This window comes from Triturus cristatus, chromosome 3_2 (genome assembly GCF_964204655.1).
Source record: "Triturus cristatus chromosome 3_2, aTriCri1.1, whole genome shotgun sequence".
In the NCBI taxonomy this organism is placed as follows: Eukaryota; Metazoa; Chordata; class Amphibia; order Caudata; family Salamandridae; genus Triturus; species Triturus cristatus.
Genome location: NC_140584.1, coordinates 848,644,577 through 848,668,921, shown reverse-complemented (window position 1 = coordinate 848,668,921; position 24,345 = coordinate 848,644,577).

The following is a 24,345-nucleotide window of genomic DNA, read 5'->3' as shown; positions in this document are numbered from 1 at the left end:
AAAAAAGTATCCAGGAATGCCCGCTTTAAGAATATACAGTTTCACATTCTCCATAGGGCCTATTTGACACCAGCGCGCCTTCAACGTTTTTATCCCGACACTACATTTCTATGCCCTCGTTGTCAGGCGCAGGATGCTGCCTTCTTCCACATGTTCTGGACCTGTCCGGGCATCCAGAACTATTGGACCTCTATCCACTCAACACTCACAGACCTCACTGGGCTGACCCATTTGACAACCTGGGAGGGATGCGCGCTGGGTATCCTAGGGCGGAGAAAACGACACAAGGTATCGATGCGCTTCGTCTTCCTGGCCCACCTATTGGCTAAACGCTGTATAGCAATGCACTGGCGGTCCCCTACTGGTCCCCCGCTTGCAGCTTGGGTAGGGGCGGTTCTTAAATGGGCTGCTGCGGAGGAGGACGCAATGCGAGAGGAGGAGGCTAAGGGTACCCGTAAAACCCCAATCTCTTTAGAGTGGGCGCTCCTACTACACCAATTCAGACAATCCCAGACCCCAACAACACTGGTAGCCGACATGAATACCCCCAACGCCGCACCGCCTCCCGCGGTCCGAGTCTTCGCGGCGGGGGATCATCCCCAGCGTCCCCCCGCAGCACCCCCGGGCCGGCTGAGTTCCCCCCTCTACTCACCTGATACACCCCACGGCTCCTCTTCCCGGACTGTGCACACACCCACCCCCCCTAGATGGTTGGCAGCTATATAGCCGAACGGGCAATGGCAGACTTGGGACACAGCCTAGAACTAGTCACTCAGAACTCCATGGCATCCCCCAGTTTGGTTCTCCTCCCCAGTTTTCTATACAGGCAATGCTCGGTGATCATACAGACCACTTCCACACGGAACAAGACACGTACGTACTCTCTATATTGATGTTGGTCTATTTGCCCGCTAATGTAAAGTACCCATTTTCACGACAAGTGATGTATGTATGCTCATATTATTAAATGCCAATAAAAAGAATTTTCAAAAAAAAAAAAGTATACCTTTTTTACATTTACCTAATTGGTCTGGATTTGGTCTCCAGTGTGTTTCTTCAGTCTTGATTGAGTGAATACAATAAATGCATAACACAGCCTCTTTATAAGCCTAACTGCTCAACCACACTACCACAAAGAGAGCTGTTAGTGATTATCGAATTTAGTCTCTGCTATATCTCTGGGGATCCCCTGGAGTCTGTGCACATTATACCTTCCTACATGGGTGGATCAGCGGTGAGGTCTAAGACTTTGCATTCGTTGGAATTTATCAACACCTGATCACGCAACAAGAATCCAAACATTGACGTTAATACAACTCATTTTTTTGAATTGCCTATTTTCCAAATTTCTAAAAGTCTTGTTAGGGCCTTGAATCAAATCCCTGTAGTATGTTTTAGAAATGTAAAAAAAAAACTCACTGAAGTTAGGAGGGGAAGTACTTAGAACGTTTTGTGTAGGTCTTCTAAAAAAAGAACCCCACTTTAGTAAAATAATGAGGAACCCAGAGAAGATGGCTGAGAAGCTCAACCTCACCCCTTACTCCAGCCTAGAGGTTAGAGGGTTAAGGCTTCTCTGTAAAGCTAAATAAATAAGAACTGGGTCCAACCCTACCAGAGCACAACTCCTAGAGTTTCTGGAAGGGCATGCAAGGGACCACCCCACTACTGAAGGAAAATATTAGGATAGTAGTGAGGATGATGAGACCCTAAACCAAGTATCTCAACTACTTGGGGAGGATGGGAACTTTGTGCATGATCCTTCCAAGCCAAGAAGTACAGGGCCTAGATTCTACAGACATAAGGCTGACAATACCAGACAGCGAGGACAACTTCACTGAGGAGAACCACCTTTTAGCAAGGATGGGCAACAGACTAGAGCTAGAGAATAGGCTCCAAGCTCTAGAAAAAGAAAGAGCAGAGATGGGCCTAGGACCCATCAATGGTGGCAGCAATTTAAACAACAGGAAGAAAGAAGGGTCTTATGACCCTGAAATCCCCAGAGGGATTGTCCCTAAATTTGAGGATGATGATGATATAACCAAGTGGTTCAGAGCCTTTGAGAGAGCCTATGTAGGAAGACTCTTTGAGGGGCACTCCTTTGGGAATTGTTCACTGGTAAGTGCAGGGACAGACTCCTGACCCTTACTGGGGCAGAAGTTGATTCTTATGAACTCTGAAAGGTACCCTGATTGAGGGATTTGGACTCACTACTGAGGAGTACAGAATTAAATTCAGGGGGGCTCAGCAATCCCAGAGTTAGTCCTGGGTGGAATTATGTAGACTACTCAGTAAAACACTTGGTGGCTGGTTAACTGGAAGTATAGTGCAACATTATGAAGGCCTTTATAATTTGTTTATGAAGGAACACATTTTAGGTAACTGCATCAATGAAGAGTTGCATCAGTATCTGGTAGACCTAGGTCTAATTTCTCCCCAAGAATTGGGAAAGAAGGCGGTCCACTTGGTCAAGACAAGGATGACCAAGAAAACGAGAGGGGTGACCAAAAGAAAGGGGTTACAAGGCCTCCCCAGGGGAAAGAGAGTGAGAACCCCAAATACACAACACAAGAGTCTTCTAAAGGCCCCCAAAATCCTGTACATGGGGGTGGGCCAAAGAACTCTTCCCAGCCCACTGGTAGGTATAAGGGGACAACTTTGACCTTGCTAAGGCCTGGTGTTTCCACAGTAACAAGAAGGGACACCGAACTGGAGATCCTGCCCATCCTAACATCGATGTCCTTAGTCCCCCTCCAATTTCTACTGGTGTAGCAAATCTCCAGATGGGATCAATAGTGTGCCCAGAGCAAATCAGGGTCCACGCTATTGCTGTTCTAGCCTCTGAAGGGGAGGGAGGGTTAGCCACTTTGGCTGTCTGGTCCCCTAATATAAATAAATACCTACAATACCCCTTAGTGAATGGGACTAAGATAGAAGCCCTGGGAGATACAGGTGCCAGTGTCACTATGGTGAGAGACACAATAGTTTCCCCAGAGCAATACCTGACTGGAAAAACCCTCTCTGCCCAACAGCAAGCTGATTGCATGCAGGCGCTGCAACAGTATGCCCAGCTCTTCTCCTTAACCCCAGGTCAGAGACACTGGTGTACCCATCATGTGGACACTAGAGACAGCTTGCCTGTCAAAACCAAAATCTATCGCAAGTCTGACCAAGTTAAGGAAAGCTTCAAGGCTGAAGTCAGCAAGATGCTGGAGTTGGGGGTCATTAAGCATTCTGAGAATCCCTGTGCAGCCCAGTGGTCCTAGTCCCCATACCTCATCCACAGAGTGTAAAGAGACAAATGAAGTTTTGTGTTGACTACAGAGGCCTCAATGCGGTCACCAAGACAGATGCACACCCAATCCTCAGAGCTGAAAAATTGATAGATTAGTTAGGGTCTGCCACATTTCTCTGTACATTTGATTTGACTGCCGGGTACTGGCATATTGGCATGGCCCCTGGAGCAAAGGAAAAGACTGCATTCTCCACACCTGATTGGGCTCTTCCAGTTTACTGTGATGACCTTTGGTCTGAAGAATGCTCCTGCCACCTTCCAAAGGTTGGTAAATCAAGTCCTTGCTGTGTTGGAAGGCTTGAGTGCAGCTTATCTTCATGATGTTGCTGTGTTTAGGTCTTCCTGGCAGGATCACTTGGTCAACCTGGGGAAGGTTTTACAGGCCTTGCAAACTGTAGGCATAACTATCAAGGCATCCAAATGCCAGATAGGGCAGGAAACAGTGGTATACTTGGGCCACATGGTAGGTGGAGACCAAGTTCAACCACTACAGCCCAAAATCCAGGCAATTCTGGATTGGGAAGCTCCAACCACCCAGACTCAAGTCAGTGCATTTCTTGGCTTGACTGGGTATTACAGGAGGTTTGTGAAAGGGTGTGTATCCATTGTGACACCCCTCACAGAACTCACCTCCAACAAGATGCCCAAGAACGTGAACTGGATAGTTGGCTGCCGAAAGGCTTAAAAGAAGCAATGTGCTCAGCATCTATTCTCAAGGCTCCAGATTACTCCAAGCAGTTCATTGTGCAGACTGATGCCTCTGAACTAGGGATAGGAGTGGTCCTATCCCAGACTAATGATGTTGGACAAGACCAACCTGTTACTTTCATAAGCAGAAGCCTACTCCTCAGGGAGCAGCGTTGGAGTGCCACTGAGAGGGAGGCATTTGCTGTCGTCTGGTCCCTGAAGAAGCTAAGACCATACCGGTTTGGTACTCACTTCCTAGTTCAAACTGACCACAGACCTCTCAGATGGCTAATGTAACTGAAAGGTGAAAACCCAAATCTTTTTAGGTGGTCCATCTCCCTACAAGGAATGGACTTTACAGTGGAACATAGACCTAGGACTGCACATACCAATACAGATGGTCTTTCCAGATGTTTCCTCTTAGACAATGAAGATTCTCTTGCGAAAGGTTAGTCTCATCCTCTTTCGTTTGGGGGGTGGATGTAGGAAAGTGCCCCTTTTGACACAGTTGTCGCCCACTTTTTACCTGACACTTTGACTTGTTGTGCACTGGGACCCTGCCAATCAGGTTCCCAGGGCTTGTGTTTTTATCCTAAAGCTGTACCTTTGTACTCACAATTGGAACATCTTTGGCCACAAGTAAGCCCCTTGTAAAATGTACCATGGGTACGAAGGGCACTGTGACCAGGGAAGGCCTCTAAGCGCTGCAGCACCTATTTTGTCACCCTTAGTGGCCATGCACCTTAATGCCCACACACTGCCATTGCAGGCTGCATGTTTTAGTGCAGAGAAAAGTGAAGAGTCGACATGGCACACATCCCTGAGTGCCATGCTTTTAATCTAAAGCATGTGGCCTAGGTAAGCCACCCCTCTAGCAGGGTGCACTAGACCACAGATGAGGGTAGAGTTGTATGAGCAGTGTACCTCTATGGTATCTAAGTCCATTCTTAGACATTGTAAGTGCAGTAAAGCAATAAAAAGAATAGGGTCTGGAGTTGGTCATTACGAATTCCACAGCTCCATAATGGCTTTACTGAAAACTAGTAAGTTTGGTAGCTGACCGAAGGTTGCCTTTAGGAAACCTCCTTGTCCGATCCTGCAGTCTTTTCTTCAAACCGGAGATCTCCATTGCAAACCACAGGGCTCTCAGCTTCTCCTTGGCACTCTGCATCAGGCTGCCTCCGTGCCACTGGTGTTGGAGCTCCTGTGCTGATTGTTGGCCCCTGCAGTGCTGATCCTAACCCCAGGAGCTTTGTTCCCACACTCAAGAGGCCTGATCATAAGCAGCCCCTGACCGAAGACCCCCTTAACCCCATTGGCTAACATTGGGCCCCTTCCCTCTGCACTCAGCCGCCCTAGTGCCGCTGGTGGTGCAATTTGAGTGCCTAACCGAACCATGGGAAACCTTGGTTCTAACCCCCAAAAGCTACTCTTGCAGGTCGTTTACTTACTTGCAAACCGATAACCTTCTTTTCCCCCATAGGAACCAATGTTGGGGGGGCGTGGCTTGGCAGCCGACGGGCATGGACGCGTGAGCGACGAGCTCCGCATCCAGCCCAGCAATTAATCCTGCAACGAGTGTCACCCCGGCGGTCTGAAGCTCCCGGAGGGCTCCCCCTGCCAACTCGGGACCCCTGGAGCAGTCGGGCGGGGTGGAGCGCGGCGCAGAGGGCTGGCGCGGAGCCGGAGAAGCAGCGGAGGCGGGCGGCCGTCGGCCATGTTGGGCGGCCTATGAGGGGACGGGCGGCAGCGGCCCACAGTGCCGGAGGAGCTGGCCGGAAGTGAGGCTGCATCGGCTGCGGGCACCGGAAGTGCCGGCCTGGCCCTGCCGATCGGAGGAAAGCTGCAGAGTTCGCCTTCAATGCGGAGCCCGGGGCTGGGATGCCCGCAACGCCGTGACCTAGCTGCGGTAGCTGCGCTGCGGTGAGGCGGCGACACAGCGGACGGCACTGGGCTTGTGCCGGTAGCGGAGGGCCTGGAACTGGAGCGCCCGCAGTGGGACACCACGTGTTTAGTGGACCAGCGAGGTGGGTGACCGGCGCAGCGAACTCCTCGGAGGTGGCGGCTTGGCTGGCCACAGGTGGCGGACTTGAGGGCCTGGCTTTTGGATGGTGCCCACCTTGGTGCGACAGTCCCAGCGTTCCTCGGAGGACAGCGGTGGGGGTCGGACGGTGCTCCTGGCCACAGCAGCTTTGGAGAAGGCTGGGGGCCGCTCCCGTCGGGGCGCCCGGTGAGAGGCAGGAGGGCGCGGGTTCCTTGTGGGCCGAAGGCAAGGTGGAGCAGGTCCCTGAGGCCGGTGAGGAGGCAGACTTCCCGCAGATCTGGTGAGCGGGCCTGGAGGCCGCTTGGGGAGGGCCTCCCTGACGAACCGCCTGGCCGGAAGAATGGGCAAGCCGCGACTCAAGCCGGGGGGGAATCCAGTGGAGTCGACTCTGCAGCGGGCCTACAGCAGCGACAGCTCGACCAAATCCTACAGGCCATAGCGGACACAAAAACGGCGCTGCAAAATGATATCGCTCAGGTATCCTCGGACCTGGGGCTGCTCCGGGCGGACCACAGGAAGCTGGTGGACAGGGTCAAGACCACGGAGGACAGGATGGACCTGGTAGAGCCAGCGCAGAAGGTATTGGAGGGTCAGACAGCGGATCTCCTACGGCGGGTGGTGACTCTGGAAAAGAGGGCCGAGGACGCTGAAGGGCGCAACCGCCGCAATAACATTCGCGTAGTCGGGCTGCCGGAAAAGATCGAAGGGGGAGATATGCTAACCTACCTGGAGACCTGGCTGCAAGAGGTGGTGGCGCCTGAGGGACTTACGCGGTTCTTCACCTTGGAGAGGGCGCATAGGGTTCCGGCCCGTCCCCCGGACCCGGGCCGACCGCCCCGGCCGGTGGTGGCCCGCCTGCTGCATTACAAGGACCGGGATATCATCCTTCAGAGGGCCAGAACTTCGGGACCCTACCAGGTGGAGAACGCTCGGGTTTCTATTTACCCGGATTACCCCATGGAGGTCCAGCGCAGACGTACCTCATTCCTGGCGGTGAAGAGGGCACTGCGGGAATAGGGGCTGCAATACTCTTTGTTGTTCCCGGCCCGCCTCCGAGTTGTGATGGATGGGGCGGCTTCCTTCTTCACTGACCCCGCGGCAGCCTGGAGTTGGCTGGAGTCGGCCCGGACCCGAGCGGCGGCGCATGCTGATGGGGAGGGGCCGCAGGGTACCCCGACGAAGGCCCGTCGCAACAGACGCAACAGGGTGAGGACAGCGGGGGCCCGATCACCGGGTGCATCCCAGACGGCTCTGGAGAGGCGAGCTGCGCTGCGGGCGGTCTCTGTGATTTCCGGGGCCACAGCCTCCCAGCCCAGCGAGGATTCGGGCTCTAGGAAGGGCACAGAGGACTCCCACTCGGACGGTGCTCTCGACGAAGCGGAGGTGCTGCCAGATGTTACCCCGGGGACGGCGGATGGACTGTTGGACGCTTGAAGGTTTGGGGTGTGCTCGGGCCATGAACTGAGGGACATGGGCAGGGAGGACTGGGTACATGGGGAGAGGGAGGCTGGCCCGGGCTTGATGGGGCTCAGGGAGGGACCGGTACCAGGTGGGGTCCACGGCTGGAGATTGTGGAGATTATTGGGGGCCCTGGGGGTGGGAGCGGGGGAGCCTGCAGGGAGTGGACCGCTGGGGGGGGATTGACGGAGTCTGGGCGTGGATGCTCTGGGGAGGACTGCCGTCAAACCCGTCAGGCGTAGAGCCACCACCTCAACCTCACGGACATAGTGAGACTCTGGTGGCTACCAGAGTGTTTGGTTTCTGTTTAGGGGAGTATTTGGATGGGTGACTGTGGTTTAGAGCCTGTTCTGGGGAAGGGTGGGGAATCGGGGAGTTGGGGTGTTCTAGGGTTCCAGGGGGTTGTCAGTGTGCATTGGAGGGGTGGGAAGGGATGGTTGGTTCGGCGATGGGATGGGGACACCCCCTGAATTGAGAATCGTGACTTGGAATGTGAGGGGGCTCACCTCTATGGTGAAGAGACATAAAATCCATGCCTACTTAGTGCGGAGAGGGGTTCAGGTAGCCTTCCTTCAAGAGACCCACTTAGACAGAGAGGAGGGGAAGGCATTGCAGAGGCGCTGGCGGGGTCAATTGTACTACACCACCTTCTCGAGGTTTGCCCGGGGGGCTCTGATCTGGGTGAGAGCAGGTGTCCCTTTCCAATCCCTGATGACATTGGTAGACCCAGAGGGCAGGTTCGTGGCAGTGCAGGGGCGGCTGGACGGGAGGGACTTGAGCATGTGTAGTGTGTATGCCCCTAATATGGACCAGGCTGCGTTTTTCTCCAGGCTGTCGGGGCAGTTGGCGGCGTATTTGACGGGGCCGGTGGTGCTGGGGGGGGATTTTAATTCGGTGACAGATGTGGAGCTGGATAGGTCCCACCCTCCCCTGGCGCAGTCGGCGGTGCGTCGGGTGGCCAATAGTCGACGTAGCTGGCAGGCTACTTGGGGTCTGGTAGACACTTGGCGTACTCATCACCCGCTGGACAGGGATTACTCCTTCTATTCTGCCCCTCATGAGCTGTATGTCCGATTGGATGGTATACTGTGTTCTCCGGACGTCCAATCGCTGATGCGACATAGTGAATATTTAGCTAAAACTCTCTCGGACCATAACCCCTGTATGGGGGTGCTGCAGTGGTCCAGGCAGCGGCAAGTTATTCCCACATGGCGTCTTAACCCCCTGCTTCTGGAGGACCCGGTCTTCCGGGCTGAGGTTAGTGACTGCATAACACAATATTTCGAGCGAAACTCGGGTACGACGGCAAGCCGGGCGACGGAATGGGACGCGTTTAAGGCGGTTGTTCGGGGGGTTTGTATATCGTCCACAGCCGGAGTACGGAAGACGTTATTGAAGGAGGTAGATGGGGCGGAGGCCCTGCTGCGGGCAGCGGAACGGGCGCATCAGACGGGGAGCGGTGAGTTGGCTGTGGTTGCTGAGGCGCGTGAGGGTGTGGCGGTGCAGGTGGAGAAGCTCCGCTGCTTTGACCATAAAAGCTACTTAATGCGAGCGCACGCGGAACGCGATAAGGTGGGATCCCTTCTGGCGTGGCTGGCGAACCCGGCGGCCCGGGGGGAACCGATACTTTCCCTGGTCGAAGCGGGGGGGTGCCCCGGTTTATTCCCAGAAGGGGATAAATCAGCAGTTTGCCGGATATTACGCTGGGCTATACGATAGCACCATGGAGGGGGAGCCTGAAGGCCTAGCGGACTTCTTGCTGGAGGCCCGCCTTCCCCGACTGGACCCGGAGATTGGGAAAGATCTTGGCGGTGCCATATCGCTGGGCGAGATTCGTGCGGCGATTAGACACATGGCCCGTCGGAAAACCCCGGGGGCAGATGGGTTGCCTGTCGAGTTCTTTGCGGCATTTCCGGATCTGCTAGCCCCGCAGCTGCAGGTCCTCTACAGCGAAGCCTGGCGGCGTGGGTGCTTACCCGCCTCTGCTCGGGAGGCGATTGTGATACCCTTATTAAAGCCCGGAGGGGAGGCCGACGCGCGCACGGCGTATCGGCCGCTCTCCATGTTGACGGTGGACTATAAAATATTGAGTAAGATACTGGCGTCGCGCCTTTTGGGTCATATGACCGCCTTAATCCACCCAGATCAGGCGGGCTTTATTCCTCGACGTAGCACGGCCACTTCAGTGCGACGGTTGTTGCGAGTGATGGAACTGGACCGGGAAGTCTTCCCGGAGGCCTGCACGCTGTCGGTCGACATAGAAAAGGCCTTCGATAGTGTGGAATGGCCTTATTTATACCGAGTGTTGCGGGAGTTCGGCTTAGGGGAGGACTTTGTGCGCTGGACCATGTTGCTTTATAGCGAGGCTACGGCCCGAGTGAAGACGGGAGTCACCATATCGGCGTCCTACCATGTCCGGAGGGGGACAAGGCAGGGGTGTTCCCTCTCCCCCCTGCTGTTTGCGCTGGCCATTAAACCATTGGCAGCTCATGCCCGACGAGGGGGTGCGTATGTAGGAGTTTCCCTGCGGGAGGATACGCATTATATCTCCCTCTATGCAGACGATCTGCTGATGTTCTTGGCGGATGCGGCGAGAGCGTTGGAGGGAGCGGTTGCCCTCTTGGAGGAGTTTGGTCGGCTGTCGGGGCTTAAGGTCAACTGGCGTAAAACGTGTTTGTTCCCGTTGTCGCGAGGGGGACAGCCCCCGCAGGCGTTGGGCCATATCCGCTGGGAAAGCAGCTGTCTCCGTTATCTGGGGGTTAACATTTACCATACCCAGACTGATTTACTGGAGGGGAATGTGGGTAGAGCGCTTCGAGGCCTACGGGGTAGCATGGGGTTTTGGAAAACGCTCCCGCTCTCTTGTGCTGGGAGGGTGGCGCTGCTGAAAATGGTGGCGCTGCCACGGCTCCTTTACTATTTTCGCACCCTTCCTATATGGATCCCGGCGTCGTTCTTTGCGACGCTGCGGGTATTAACCACGAGCTTCATTTGGGGTTCGGGAAGGCGTCGTGTGGCGCTGACCACCTTGCGGCGGCCACGGGCAGAGGGGGGCTTGGCGGCACCAGATTTTGAATGGTACTATCTGGCGGCCCAGCTCCAGTGGCTCACGCAGGCGGTGGCCAGGGAGTACAGGGGCCCGGAAGGCCCTCAGGGCAGACTAATCCCGCGCCATGTGCTGGCCTTTATAGTCCTCCACCAGAGGTTGGACCTCGCCCAGCTCACCTTGGAGGAACGTACCCTCCGGTTATGCTGGAACAGATGCCAGAGAAGGGCCGCCATAGTTCACCCCTATGCCCCGGAGATCCCCCTGGGGATGTGTACGGCGTTCCCGCATGGAGGAGATTGGTCGGGATTAGCAGTCTGGGAGGAACTGGGGGTACAGATGGTGGGGGACTTATTTAGAGAGGGAGTACTGCTACCTTTCCAGGACTTGCAGGACTCTTATGGGCTCCCGCGGGGGGACTTCCTGCTTCATGCGGCCCTGGTGGCGAGCCTCCAGAGGCATTGGAACGTGGGACTGTCGGAACCGCCGACTGCCGCGGGTTGCCAATATGTAGTGATGGCGGCGGGGACGGCTAAGGCCATCACATGCCTCTATCGCCGGCTGTCGACGGAGGGCCTTCTCCCCCTGGGCGCCCTGAGGGAAAAGTGGGAAGCGGACCTAGGGAAAGAGATCCCTGAGTCCACGTGGTCCACGCTGGTGCGGAGGGCCTGGAAGGGAACGAGGAATGCCAGGTTCCAGTTAGTCCAGTTTTTTACGTTACACAGAGCATACCTGACACCGGCCAAGATACTGCGATATTTCGGGGGAGTGCACTCTCAGTGTCCGCGGTGCGGGGTGGACGGTGCGGACTTTCGACACATGTTTTGGTCCTGTATGCAGTTGGGTGACTACTGGGAAGCAGTGGTGGATTGCTTGAACCAGGTCACGGATCGCTCCATTGCCCCGGAGATGGGGACCTGCTTGCTGCTTTGGTTCCCCCACACTCGCCGCACGAAGGTCACTAGCAAATTTTATGATCTGGGGCTGATAATGGCCAAGAGGGAATTGACTCTGCACTGGAAATCCCGGGGGGGACCTAACTTCCTGCGCTGGAGATCGGCATTGGCGCGTTGGGCAGGGGCTGAGGGCACGCTCCGGGTGCAACTGGCCCTCCGGCGAGATGACGAAAAGGCGCTGGCGACGGCCCGGGCATGGGAAGCGTTGGTGGTAGAACTTCAGGGGTTGATGTCCGAGACGGGGGCTGAGGAGAGTGGGTCTGACGGGGAGGAGGTAGTGGGGAGCGGGGAGTAGAAGAGGCGAGACGGCGGGCCCTGACCGCCTGCACTTTTGGCTGGGCTAGCTGGAAGGTCCTGTTGGTTTAGGGAGAGGCTGGGCCCCTGTATTTTATTGACCAGGGAGAGGGGACACATCGAAAGTGGGACCGGGGTAGGAGATGGGGGCACACTGACAGAGGGAGGGAGAGGGGGGGTAAGGGACCGGGTGGGAAGGTTGAGCCGTCTTCGGGAGAGTCGGGGATGCTGTTACGTGTGTGGGATTTCTTGGACGGGTGGGGATTGAGAGTTGATTGTTGTCTTGTTGTGTTGGAAAACAATAAAAAATGTTTCAACAAAAAAAAAAATAGGAACCAATGTTATAATTTTTGTTCCAAAAATGTTGTGTGTAGTACTGACTTTTTGTATGAAAACCCAAGTAACTTTCCTTAAACCAAAAAGTGTCTTACTTACCGTTGTATTGTAGGATCCACGGTGTGATATGTAGGCATATCACCCTGAGTAGTCGATGTAATCCAAAAGTAACGCAAAAGTAATCAAAAGTAATTTCTAACCTGTAACATATGCAATTCCATTCACAACTGCATTTCCTTGTAAAGTTTTGCATTTTAAAGTATATTCTACTTACCTGTGCCAAGTCCTGCTTGGTTCTAGAAATAAAACAAGTATAACTTTTTTATACTTACCTAACTGGTCAGTGTGTGCCTTCAGTCTAGATTGAGTGAATACAATAAATGCTTAACATACCCTCCTGATAAGCCTAACTGCTTGACCACACTACAACAAAGAGAGTTGTTAGTGATCATCTAATTACGCATCTGCTATAACTCTGGGATCCTCTGGACTCAGTGTACACTATACCTTAATTTATTATAGTATATTCAGAGCTAGCTTCCTACAGGTTGTGCTGCACATCAGTGTAGAAATCAGTGAGCCCTTGAAGTTCACTCCGTGAAGTTGAAGTCAGGAGCGCAAACGTCAGCAGTGCCGGGGCAGCGGTGTTGTGATGGGCAATACATCATGCACTTCACGATGCGGTGTCTGTAGCTTTAGTGCAGGCAGTGGCGTGGCGTCTATGCGGCGCTGTGGTCAATCGACCCTGGGCTGTGGTGTCTTCGCGGTTCGTGTCTCGTGCTCCTCATGAGGTGGTAACCATGGCTTTGGTGCAAGCAGCGGTGTCGCGTGATGATGGTGCTATCGTCGGAAGACGAGGTGCTGTGGTGTCATCGAGGTCAGCCGACCACAGCTGTGGTGCAGGCAGTGGAGTCGTGATGCCGCGAAGTGTGATGTTGTCGAAGTCGGTGCCCATGGCCACAGTGCAGGCAGCAGTGTTGATGACAGCATGAAGCATCGTCGCCGGTGGGACCAGGGCTGCGATGTCGTCGAGGTCGGTGCTAAACGCACTCAGCGAGTGGTGACCACCATGTTGCTGCACACAGCAGCATCGGTGACGGCATCGGGAATCATTTTCTTGAATTTACAGAACCCGCAAACACATCCAAGGGACTAGACCTGGAATTGGCACCACTTGGCAGGTCAGAACTCCCAGTAGTGGAGCTCAGGTGCTGTAGCTGAAGATGAAGTCTATTGTGAACCTGAGACTTTTAACAGGAGGCAAGCACACACAAGCCCTTGGAGAAACTTCACCTGCAGGATACACAGCAAAATCCAGTTATTTTCCTCTCCGGAGCAGAAGCAGCAAATGCAGGCAAACCCAGCAAAGCAACACACAGCCAAAGGGCTTTGTGTTGAAATCGTAAACTTGGGAAAATGTCAGAATGCTACCCTTCCCCAGGGGAGGGGTATGGAGGTGCAACAAGGAGAAATGTTTTCATTTCTCCTAGTTTTTTCCCCTTTCTATGCGTGCTGCATTCTGCAGCACACATAGAAAGAGGAAAACAACTCTTGTAATTGTTTTTGTGCAGGAAAGTGTCCCTCCCTGCACAAACACAATCATCCCTGCAACGCAGGCACCCTTGCACCATGGTGCCAGGGTGCCTGAGTCGGGGAATGACAGCTAATTGTGCACAAGCGCAGGGGGGAGAAAAGAGATGAGTCATATAGTTGTAAATATGACGTATCCCTGTGCTTTGAAAGTGACTTTGTGCTGCATAACAAATTGCTTGTGGCACCACGCTGAGTCACTTTCTCGAAAATAGGGCCCCAAATCTTCAACAATAATGTCTAAAGGAGCAACATAGATATTGAGAAGTGAGAAAGTAAGAGATGACCACTGTTGCACCTCACAGGAGATAAGAACAGAATTTGATTGGAACGGGACGAGATGAGTAGCTTTCATTCTTTCTGACAGGAATGATTGAAAACATAACAATCTTTAGATTAAATCCATGTGAGAAGTTGGCCTGATATATGCTGTCCACTAGTTATAGTGGGCACCCTGTACAGTCCAAACAACCCCTTATGGTGATAGGTTAAAGACAACCTATATTGAAAGCTGTCCTAGTAGTAGCTATGGAGAGCAGCCTTCAGGCTAAGTCTTGAAGGGATGTAAAGCAGCTTGTTTTACCAGTCTATAATCTCTTGAATGACCAAATGAAAGGACAACCACACCAGGTATATATTTAAAATATATGTATTTAAGATAAAACACACCCCTCTAGTCTCTTGATGAGACTGGAGTTCGAAGTACTTAAGTTACAAGTTAGCAATCAACAGTAATAGCAAAAATACACATTTGGGCCCTAGGGGCGTACCAAACCATATACCAATAAAGTGGTATAAGAACCAAGACTGAACTAGACACAAGGCCTAGAGCCTGTAGATGTGCTTGGACCACAAGGAACCACCCAAGGCAGTGACACAGGGGACCCACGGGGGACGCGTGCAGTGTGAGAACACAGCCGCGAATCGCCGTTTACTTCTATGGGGAATGTCGCGGTTGGAAATTTAGAGTTTAAGGACACTTAGAAGATATCTACGATCGAACCCTTTTGGACTTAGAGGTGTCTAGGGCCAACACCCACGGGAGCACTGGAGTACTCGAGTTACCTCACCCAGGGAAGCTGGGTGCATAGATGTCATATGGTGTCAGGTCGCGTCGCTGTTTTCAATGGAAGCTGCTCAGGAAGTTCTGCTGCCGTGAAGAGGAGAAGTTTCCGATGCGATCCAAGCCTGAATCTAGGATGGAAGGAACCTGAAAGCAGAGGGGACAGAGTCTGGGTCACTTACCAGTGACCAAGGGCACGATAGTCCAATGCCCACAGATGTCGGGTGCTTCAGGTGAGTTAATGGGTGTCTTGACTCTTCAGCCACAAGGTCCAGGAGGCGCCGATGAAGACCAGGAGCTGGATTTGAGCTGTCCCACGAAGTCTGTCGAGTGCTGCGGTGTCGGCGACCAGATTGGACCCAACAAGCCTTGGCAAAGGCAAGTCACTGGGAATCAGAGAAAGGACGGCGGTGCAGATCAGCAAGGTCTGGGGGACTCACCCAGAGAGGGTAAGTCGGGTACATCTGGAGCAACCAGGAAAGCCAAATCAGAAGAGGAGTTGCCTTCGTGGGGACCCACTAGCCAACGGGCTAGCGATCGCAAAGGAGCCTCGAGCGCTCGCACTGGAAACTGGCCCACGGGTCACTCTTGGAGTGGAGGCCAGAAATCTTCAGTGCAGGAGGTGCTCAACGCTGGGGCTACTCGGATCCCAAAGCACAACTTCGAGGAAGACCAGGAAGATGATGGATCAGCAAAAGATCATGGTGTCCAGGGGTCACGGTTCCACGTCACCCACGATAGCCACGGGCCTCAGCTTTGCTGTGGACTCAGGGTAGCCTAGGGGAAGTCTGGAAATCCAGCTCTGGGGATGCAGAGATTTCGGTGTCCGGCGGGAGCTTCAGCGATGCAGACTGGTCAGTCTGTGGTGGTCCTTAGGGGAATTGCCTCTGGGTTCCACATTGACATACTTTCGTAAGGTGGGTTTGCTCAGCCGCTGATGGTGGCTTGCGAGAGTTCCTAAGGTGTTTCAACTATTTAAAGAGGGTTTTTGTGTTTTTTTGTAACAGAAATTGGTTGGTCCTGAGGAGAACCTCATAAAGATAGAGGTTCGAAACGCGTCGACCAGTTCGGTCCTTTTCACATCCATTTGAAAAGCTTTGTTCAAAATGTGCTTTTAGTTCTTTCATTGTATATAGAAAAAAAGAGAAAATGTCAGAACATATATAAAGTTTGGAAAATACTTCATTTCAAAGGAAGAGGTGTTATTAGGACCGCTTTGTTTAGTGTGTGTCGATTGTATGTATGAATGTTTGATGAATGAATGTAGTTTAAAACCCCTAGGGTATTAACAGTATTGTTTTGTTTTGTTTAATATATTTGTATGTATATTGTGTCGTATTTTGTAAAATGTAAATGCGAAATCAATAATTGCTGAACGCACAAAAAAGAAAAATGCTAAATAAATAATAAATGTTTTTCTGAGTAAAAGGCAATTCTTAAAGCCCTCCTTTCTTGTTTTACGTCTCATGATAGGAAGTTGTTGAAAAGGGATTGTTGTCTAATAGTTCTCAGTTTGGACAAGAGGTTTTGTTGGTCTGGGTACCTGGAGGCATGATCCACCACCACCAGTATACATCTGTGCCCAGATGCTGTTTGAGGATCCACGGGACCAACAATGTCAATCCCAACCCTCTCAAAGGGAACCCCCACCACAGGTAGTGGTATCAGGGGGGCCTTTGTGGTTCCACCTGCCTTGCCACTGGCTTGGCAGGTCACACAGGAGCGACAAAACTCCTTAGTGTCTTCAGACATGTGGGACCAGTGAGAGTGAGGGATAATTCTGTCCCAAGTCTTGTTCTGGCCCAGGTGTCCTGCTAGGGGAATATCATGGGCAAGTGTCAATAGGAAGCCCCTCAACTTCAGAGGTATAACCAACCTCCTGGATGCACCAGGCTTGGGGTCTCTACTCTCTGAGTAAAGGTGTCCATCATCCCAATAAACTTTATGAGTGCCACTTATACAAAGTTTGGGGGTTGGACATACTCTAGGGACCCACCTATGGGAGGGTTTGGAAAGAGGGGTGGTTACACCCATTTCCTTTGTCCAGTTTCGCACCAGAGCAGGGGCAGGTAGCCCCTACAACCGGTTTGAACTGGACTATGCACAGGGACACCAAGTGTGCCCCCAGTGCAGGACTTCAAAGCACCAGAGAGTGCTCCCGCCCAGCCCCATTACACATCTGCCTGTCTGGGGAGGTGGTTACACCTCCCTGGGACAGGAAACCCATTGTCCAGGCCTCCCCTGCCAGAGTTTCGGTCAGCAGCAGGAGGCCAGACTCATGTCTGTGGCAGAGGCATCTATTTTGCGATACCAGGGCTGTAGAAAGTCCTTACCGGGTTAGACCAGTGTGAACATGTCTCTCCCTCCAGAAGGGTGGAATGCTACCCCCCCCCCAAACACAACATGTTTCCGTGCAGCCATCCCAAAGTTAGCATTAACCGCGAGGTTATAATGCACTTAAGGGTATATGGTCAGGCTGCACCACAAACAGCATCAGAGGAGGTACTCCGAACGCTGCAGAGGGGCTCTGCTCATGCAGGGCCACCCTCTCACATAAGAACCAAGCATTCTGCCTTCAGGATTGTTAAAGCCTGCCATAGGAGTGAGGTTGTATACGTGTGTGCAATGGTAGTTATATAGGTAGCCTATACCACAGTTAGGGGTGCAAGCACCACCTTACCCAGGCTGCAGTAGCAGACCTGTGGTGCCATTTTGGAGTGCTTCCCAGGGTGGCATAATACATGCTTCAGCCCCTGGTAGGCCTCTGAGGTACCTATGCCCCAGGTACATAGTATACCATATACTAGGGGCTTATAAGGCACTCCAGAATCCAATTAGAAATGTACCTAATGTACATGGAAACCATCTTGGTGTGGGTGCAATTATCTGCTGCCATGAAGAAACGCTCTTCGCCCGTGCCTCTCAGAAATGTACTGTGCCTGAAACATTTGGGGCAGTAGTTCGACTCCGATTTTAGACCCAGTATCCCTAATGAAAATAGATTGTTTTGTTTATGCGACAGATCCGCAGAGCACAAACGCTGTCCTGAGATGTTGTAAGAATAAAAGGTTAATTAGGAGGCAGATGTCAATCTAATAAGGGGCTAATTAGTTGTCGACCAGGCTCATCGTGACCTCTCTCAATTTAAAATAAAAAATGGCTGATGCCTCTGAAATGCCAGAGAGGCTGGGACAGTCAATCGTATTGATGCTGACTGGAGACCAACTATGCCCCCTTCTCTCATCCATTGAGCTTATGTAAAACAAACATTGGCATAGCCAATAGGTCTTGCTTTTTGGACCTGATAAGTATTTAGTTAGGCAGCACAATATCCTTGGTGCAACATCAACTGTTGCATGGGTAAACACTTATAAGGTCCCAAAAGCGAGACCTATTGGCAATGCCAATGCTTGTTCATGTTTTATATGAGCGTGAACAAGGCTCTGGAGGGGGTCAGAGCCACTATATTGTGGTTGAAAAACACAGGGGCTTATTTATGAGCCCCTTGCGCCAGTTTTGCGCCGCCGTTGCATCACTTTTAGTGATGCAGCGGTGGCGTAAATAATGCACCATGTTGCGCCATATTTACGAAGTGACGCATCTAGGCAGATGCGTCACTTCATAAGCCCCTGAGCTACATTATACCAGCGTCAGGTATAATGTATGCAGGGTGGGCGTTCCCCCCGCAAGAAAGGGTCATAGGAGTGGCACAGGGAAATCTAGGAGATTTTGCTGCGCCACTTCTAAAACGCCAATGTGTCACAACCTTACGCCTGCCTCATGGCAGGCGTAAAAGTGACGCAGGCCCTTTCACATGGGGCTTGCCCCATGTGAAAGGAACATTGCTGGAGTTGCGTCGGGCTTCCGACACAACTCCAGCAATGCGCCACTTTTTGCGCTGACAGATACGTCAGATATACTGACGTATCTGTCCTTCCTTACGACATGATGCGTCATATTGTAAATATGACGTATCATTGTTGTCGCAGGAGGGCCCACTGAGAAGTGGTGCATCGCTGCTTTCACGCAGCGATGCACCACTTCTCGTAAATGAGGCCCACAGATTTTAGACTAGAAAACAACTGCCTGAAAAATCCAATGACTGATATGCAGCACTTCTACTCATTCTTGCATGTACATGTGAATTCAACAGAACATTACAATATTATCTGAGGGACTATTTAGCTGTTTTGCCATGAAAAAAGGTGCAGGAACAATTGTTATGGTTGTACAATCTAAATCTCGCGAGACTGTTGATATTGTCAAGGGTATTGAGCGCTCTAAATAGGCCTCAAGGGAACTCAACAAAATAGAGATCAGTTTTCCTAATGCTGTTGCAGTTGTTACACTTTCTTTAAGCTCAGTGTCACACAAATTTAGCAGCAAAGGGTCAGAGAACAATTTCAGACAGGGAGAGTGCTACCATTGTGGATCAAGATTTTAATTTAGCTGATGCTGGAAACTGTCCTGCCATTAAGCAGGACATGCAATAATTGTGGGAAGGCAGAGCATTTTGTAAAAGTGTGCATGAGTAATCCAAGGGCACACCAATTAACACTAAATACAAATTAGAGCATGACACAAAAAGCAACAAGTGCAATTTAGTTTTTTAAGTCAGCAAAGTTCAAGAACATCTATGGAAGCTGCATGGAGGGGACACTATGTGAAGTAACGATTTGTTTTTCTTCTGAATTTAAGTTTGTTCTTCGTACCTGCCCATCTTCCTACCTACGGCACAAGTTACTTACCTTCGGTAACAATATATCTGTTAGAAACATTAGTTAGTTATAGATTCCTTACCTTAGAATTACCCCCAGGTGTTAGACTGGATCCGGAAAGATTTTTCATCAGCAGTACCTCTGCGCGTCGGAAGGTGGCGTCGGTCAGCTCCGCGTTCGTCGTCGGCGTCGTGGTCGCCGGGATGACGTTGCGGCAGCTACTTAGACCTGCCCTCGCGTGCTGACGTCAGTTCTGTACACGACTCTCCGCGCCAGAAACGCAGAGCCATGCAATACACTGACCAGTGGTGCACATCACTAGGGCCCTGAAAGGAAGTCCTTAACCCTAGAAATCAGTTTGCAGAACAGGCAGGATGGGTGGGGCGGTAAGGAATCTATAACTAACTAATGTTTCTTACAGATATGTCGTTACCGAAGGTAAGTAACTTGTGCATCTGAAAGAAACACATTAGTTATAGATTCCTTACCTTAGAATAGATACCCCAGCAATACCAACCCGGGTGGTGGGTCTGCGAACCATGATCACACCAGAAAGTCCTGGAGAACAGACCAGCCAAAGAACCCGTCTCTCCGGACTTGGCTGTCTAGGCAGTACTGTTTGATGAACGTGTCCAGTAATGCCCACGTGGCCACCGGACAGATGTCATTTAGAGGCACCCCACTTCCCAGGGCAGTAGTGGCTGCCGTCGCCCTGATGGAGTGAGCGCGCAGCCCCACTGGAGGCTCCTTTTTAGATAGAGAGTAACAAGCCTTGATACATAACACGACTCACTGAGAATTGGTGTGTTTGAGTGTGGCCCGACCCTTCTTTGCACCCACGTAACCGACAAACAGTTGTCATTCACCCGGAACTGTTTTGTGCGATCCAGATACAATGAGAGATCACGTTTTGGGTCCAGACGGTGGAGCCTCTCCTCTTCCTTTGAAGGATGCGGATGCAGAAAGAAGGTGGGCAAAGTAATGGTCTGCCAGATGTGGAAGGCAGTGACCACATTAGGAAGAAAGGATGGACGGATCCTGAGAACCACCTTTACCGGATGGACAGACAGGAAAGGAGGTTTTGAGGAAAGAGCCTGGAGCTCACTCACTCTTCTAGCAGAAGTGATGGCTACCAGGAAAGCAGTCTTAAGAGTCAGAAGATGTAAAGGACAATTATGAAGTGCCTCAAAGGGAGTGCACATCAAATAAGTTAACACAAGATTCAAGTCCCACTGAGGCATAACAAATGGAATTGGAGGAAAAAGATGCGTTAAGCCTTACAAGAAATGGCTAACTACCGGGGACTTGAAAAGAGAAGGCTGATCTGGCAGCCGAAGGAAAGCAGAGATGGTAAAAAGGTAGCCTTTGATAGTGCCCAGCAGGGCTAAAGAAATAAGGAACAAGAGTACTTCAGAAAGAAGTGCAGAAAGGGGATCCACAGCCTTAGCTGTGCACCATGCCACAAATTTGTTCCACCTGCAGGCGTATACCGTCTTTGTGGAGGGACGCCTGGCTGCCAAGATTACGTCACAAACTTCAGGAGGCAGATCGAAAGACGTCTACTGCCGCCGCTCAATCTCCACGAAAGGAGGTGGAGACTGGACAGGTTCGGGTGGAGGGCTGTCCCCTGCTGCTGCGACAGAAGATCCTCCCGAAGAGGCAGTCTGATCAGAGGATCGATGGCCATGTTGAGCAGCTCGGGATACCAGACTCTTCGTGCCCAATCCAGAGCCACAAGAATGACTTGAGCCTGGTCGCGCCTGATCTTCTTCAGCACTCTGGGCAGAAGTGGTATAGGCGGAAAGGCGTACAACAGACCGCAACTTCACTCGCGACAAAAAGCGTCACCGAGAGAGTGCCACCTTGGAAATTCCAACGCGCAGAATTGCTGACATTGCGCGTTCTCTTCGGTGGCGAAAAGATATAACCAAGGCTCTCCCCACTGTTGAACTAGACCTTGCACCACCTCCGAGTGAAGACGCCGTTCGTGATCCATCATGCACCTGCGGCTTAGTTTGTCCACCCTGGCGTTCAGAGAACCTGCCAGGTGTTGAACCACCAAGGAAATGCCTTGATGTTCCAATCATGTCCAGAGGCGAAGTGACTCTAAACATAGGGTCCACGACCCCACCCCACCCTGTTTGTTGCAATAGCACATGGCAGTGGTGTTGTCCATGAACACCTGCACTACTCTTACCCGGACAGAGGGAAGGAATGCCTTCAGTGCAAGACAAATCACCCAGAGCTCCAGGAGGTTGATATGGGGCCCAGACTCCGCTGGAGATCAGAGGCCTCTGATCTCCGCCTCTCCCATGTGGCCGCCCCATCCTAGAAGGGAGGCAGCCATCACTACTGTGAATTCTGTTTGGGGAAGGGAGAGGGATCTGCCACTGACCCAATCCTGGTTCATGAGCCACCACTGTAGTTGTTGAGCAGTGCCCTCCGAGATCTGGACGTAATCGGACAGATTCCCCTGATGCTGCGCCCACTGGAACTTCAGGTTCCACTGCAGAGTCTGCATATTCCACCTGGCCTGATTGATCAGCAGGATGCAGGATGCCAGGAGGCTCAGCAGCCTCAGGGTCATTCTGACCAAAACCCGGGACATGGGCTGAAAAATCGGAATCATAGCCCGAATGTCCCGGACTCGCTGTTCGGGAGGATAGACACGAAACTGCGCCGTTTACAGAACCGCTCCGATGAAGAGTAGCTGCTGAGAGGGAATCAGGTGCGACTTTGGCACATTGATGGAGAGCCCCAGCAAATGCAAGAGGTGGGCCGTAGTCTGGAGGTGGGAGATCACTGCCTGGGGCGATCCCGCCTTCAACAACCATTCATCGAGATAGGGGAAGACTGAGACCCCTGATCTGCGCAGATGAGCTGCGACCACCGCCATCACCTTCGTGAACACACGAGGGGTGCTGGTAAGGCCAAAGGGGAGCACGGTAAATTGGAAATGCTTGTGGCCTACTGTGAAACGCAGGTAACGCTGGTGGGCCGGCAGGACAGGGATGTGGAAATAAGCGTCCTGCAAGTGCAATGCTACCATCCAGTCTTGCGGGTCGAGGGCAGACAAGACCTGAGCAAGCGTCAACATTTTGAACTTCTGCTTCCGGAGGAAGTGATTGACATCCCTGAGGTCCAAGATAGGACGCAGGCCCTTGTCTTTCTTGGGAATCAGAAAGTAGTGGGAGTAGCAACCACAACCTACTTCTGGGACAGGAACGCGCTCAGTGGCTACCTTGGCCAAGAGAGCCGTAACTTCCTGTTGGAGAAGTGCCAGATGATCCTCCAACATGCGGTGGTAATGAGGTGGCATGGCAGGAGGGGTAGTCTCATAGGGGAGGAAGTAGCCCCTTTGGACTATCTGCAAAACCCACCTGTCCGAAGTGATGGTGCGCCAGTGGGGGAGGTGATGGCGAATCCTGACGCCCACTGGCATTTGATGGGCCTGAAAGGACACACTAGGAGGGTTTGGCGGCTGCTGCAGAGGGGGGGTTGGTGGACTGGCCTGCCCTCTGGCCCCCTGAACCACGACGCTTGTTCCTACGTCCCTGGCCTCACGAAGGTTGGGTACCTTGCTGCGGCCTGTTGCCCTGGGCGGGACGTAGCGGGGCACCCCTTCCGTAGCCCCGAAAGGGGTGAAAAGCAGACTGCGCCAGACGGAAGGAGAGGCCCAAGGACTTGGCTGTAGCCCGTGAGTCCCTGAAGCGCTCTAGGGCGTTGTCTGCTTTGTCGCCAAAAAGGCGACGGCCATCAAAGGGCATGTCCATCAAGGTGTTCTGGACATCCCCTGAAAAGCCAGTGGACCTCATCCAGGCGTAACGTCTGAGTGCTACTGACATTGAAATGGTCGTGCCCAGAGAGTCGGCGGTGTCCAGTCCACAAAGGATTGTAAACTTAGCTGCGTCTCTCTCTGCAGCGACAGCCTGAGTGAGCACTGCCCGGGCCTTCTCCGGACACTGAGGCAGCACTTGCACCACCGTATCCAACACAGAGTGTGAATACCAGCCCAAGAGATATGTGGTGTTTACGGATCGCAGTCCTAAGCTGGCGGAAGAAACTTTTTCTTGCCAAGATCGTCCAGCTTCTTGGATTCCCTTTCCGGTGGAGTGGTAGGGAAGGCGCTTTTGGAAGCGGAGGCTTGGACCACCAAGCTCTCTGGGGTGGGGTGTTGGGAGAGGAAAGTGGGGTCGCCCGGAGCCGGGCGGTGGCGTCGTGCGACAATCCTGTCAACGGGAGCCCCCGTGTTGGTCCTGGACCAGGTGCCCAAAAGGATGTCGGTGAGGGCCTCATTAAACGGAAGCAGGAGCTCCGAAGAGCTCGCCGCCGGTTGAAGCACCTCAATCAGGAGGTTAGTACTGACCGCCACCATAGGAAGCTTGAGGTTGAGAGCCTCAGCCGCCCTATGCAACACCACAGCATATGACGCTCTCTCCTCCGTAGCCACAGTAGGAGGAGACAACATGCCATGGTCGTTGAAGTGTCAAGACCACTGGCATCCCCCAGTTCCTCTCTCCAGTCCTGTTCTGAACCAAGCTGACCCCTCCCAGTCCTCCTCATCTTCCTCTGGTTGCCACTGTGGTTGGAAAGGGGCCCCAGAAGTGAACAGGGGCACGAAAACCCCACTCAGGGCTGTGTCCACATCAGGAAGGAAGCTGGGGGGGTCGACCGGAGTCGGGCACGGTAGTGGTGACGTCGCAAGCAGCGCCGGTGGAGGCATGATAAGGTCAACCGGCGCTGATCCGGATCCAGGCCTGGATCCAAAGGGAGCCTACGAAGACCTAGGCACCCCAACCGAGTCCGCGGGGCCTGAAGGTGCGCCGGCGGGGTCGGTCCACCCAAAGATGGCATGCATCGC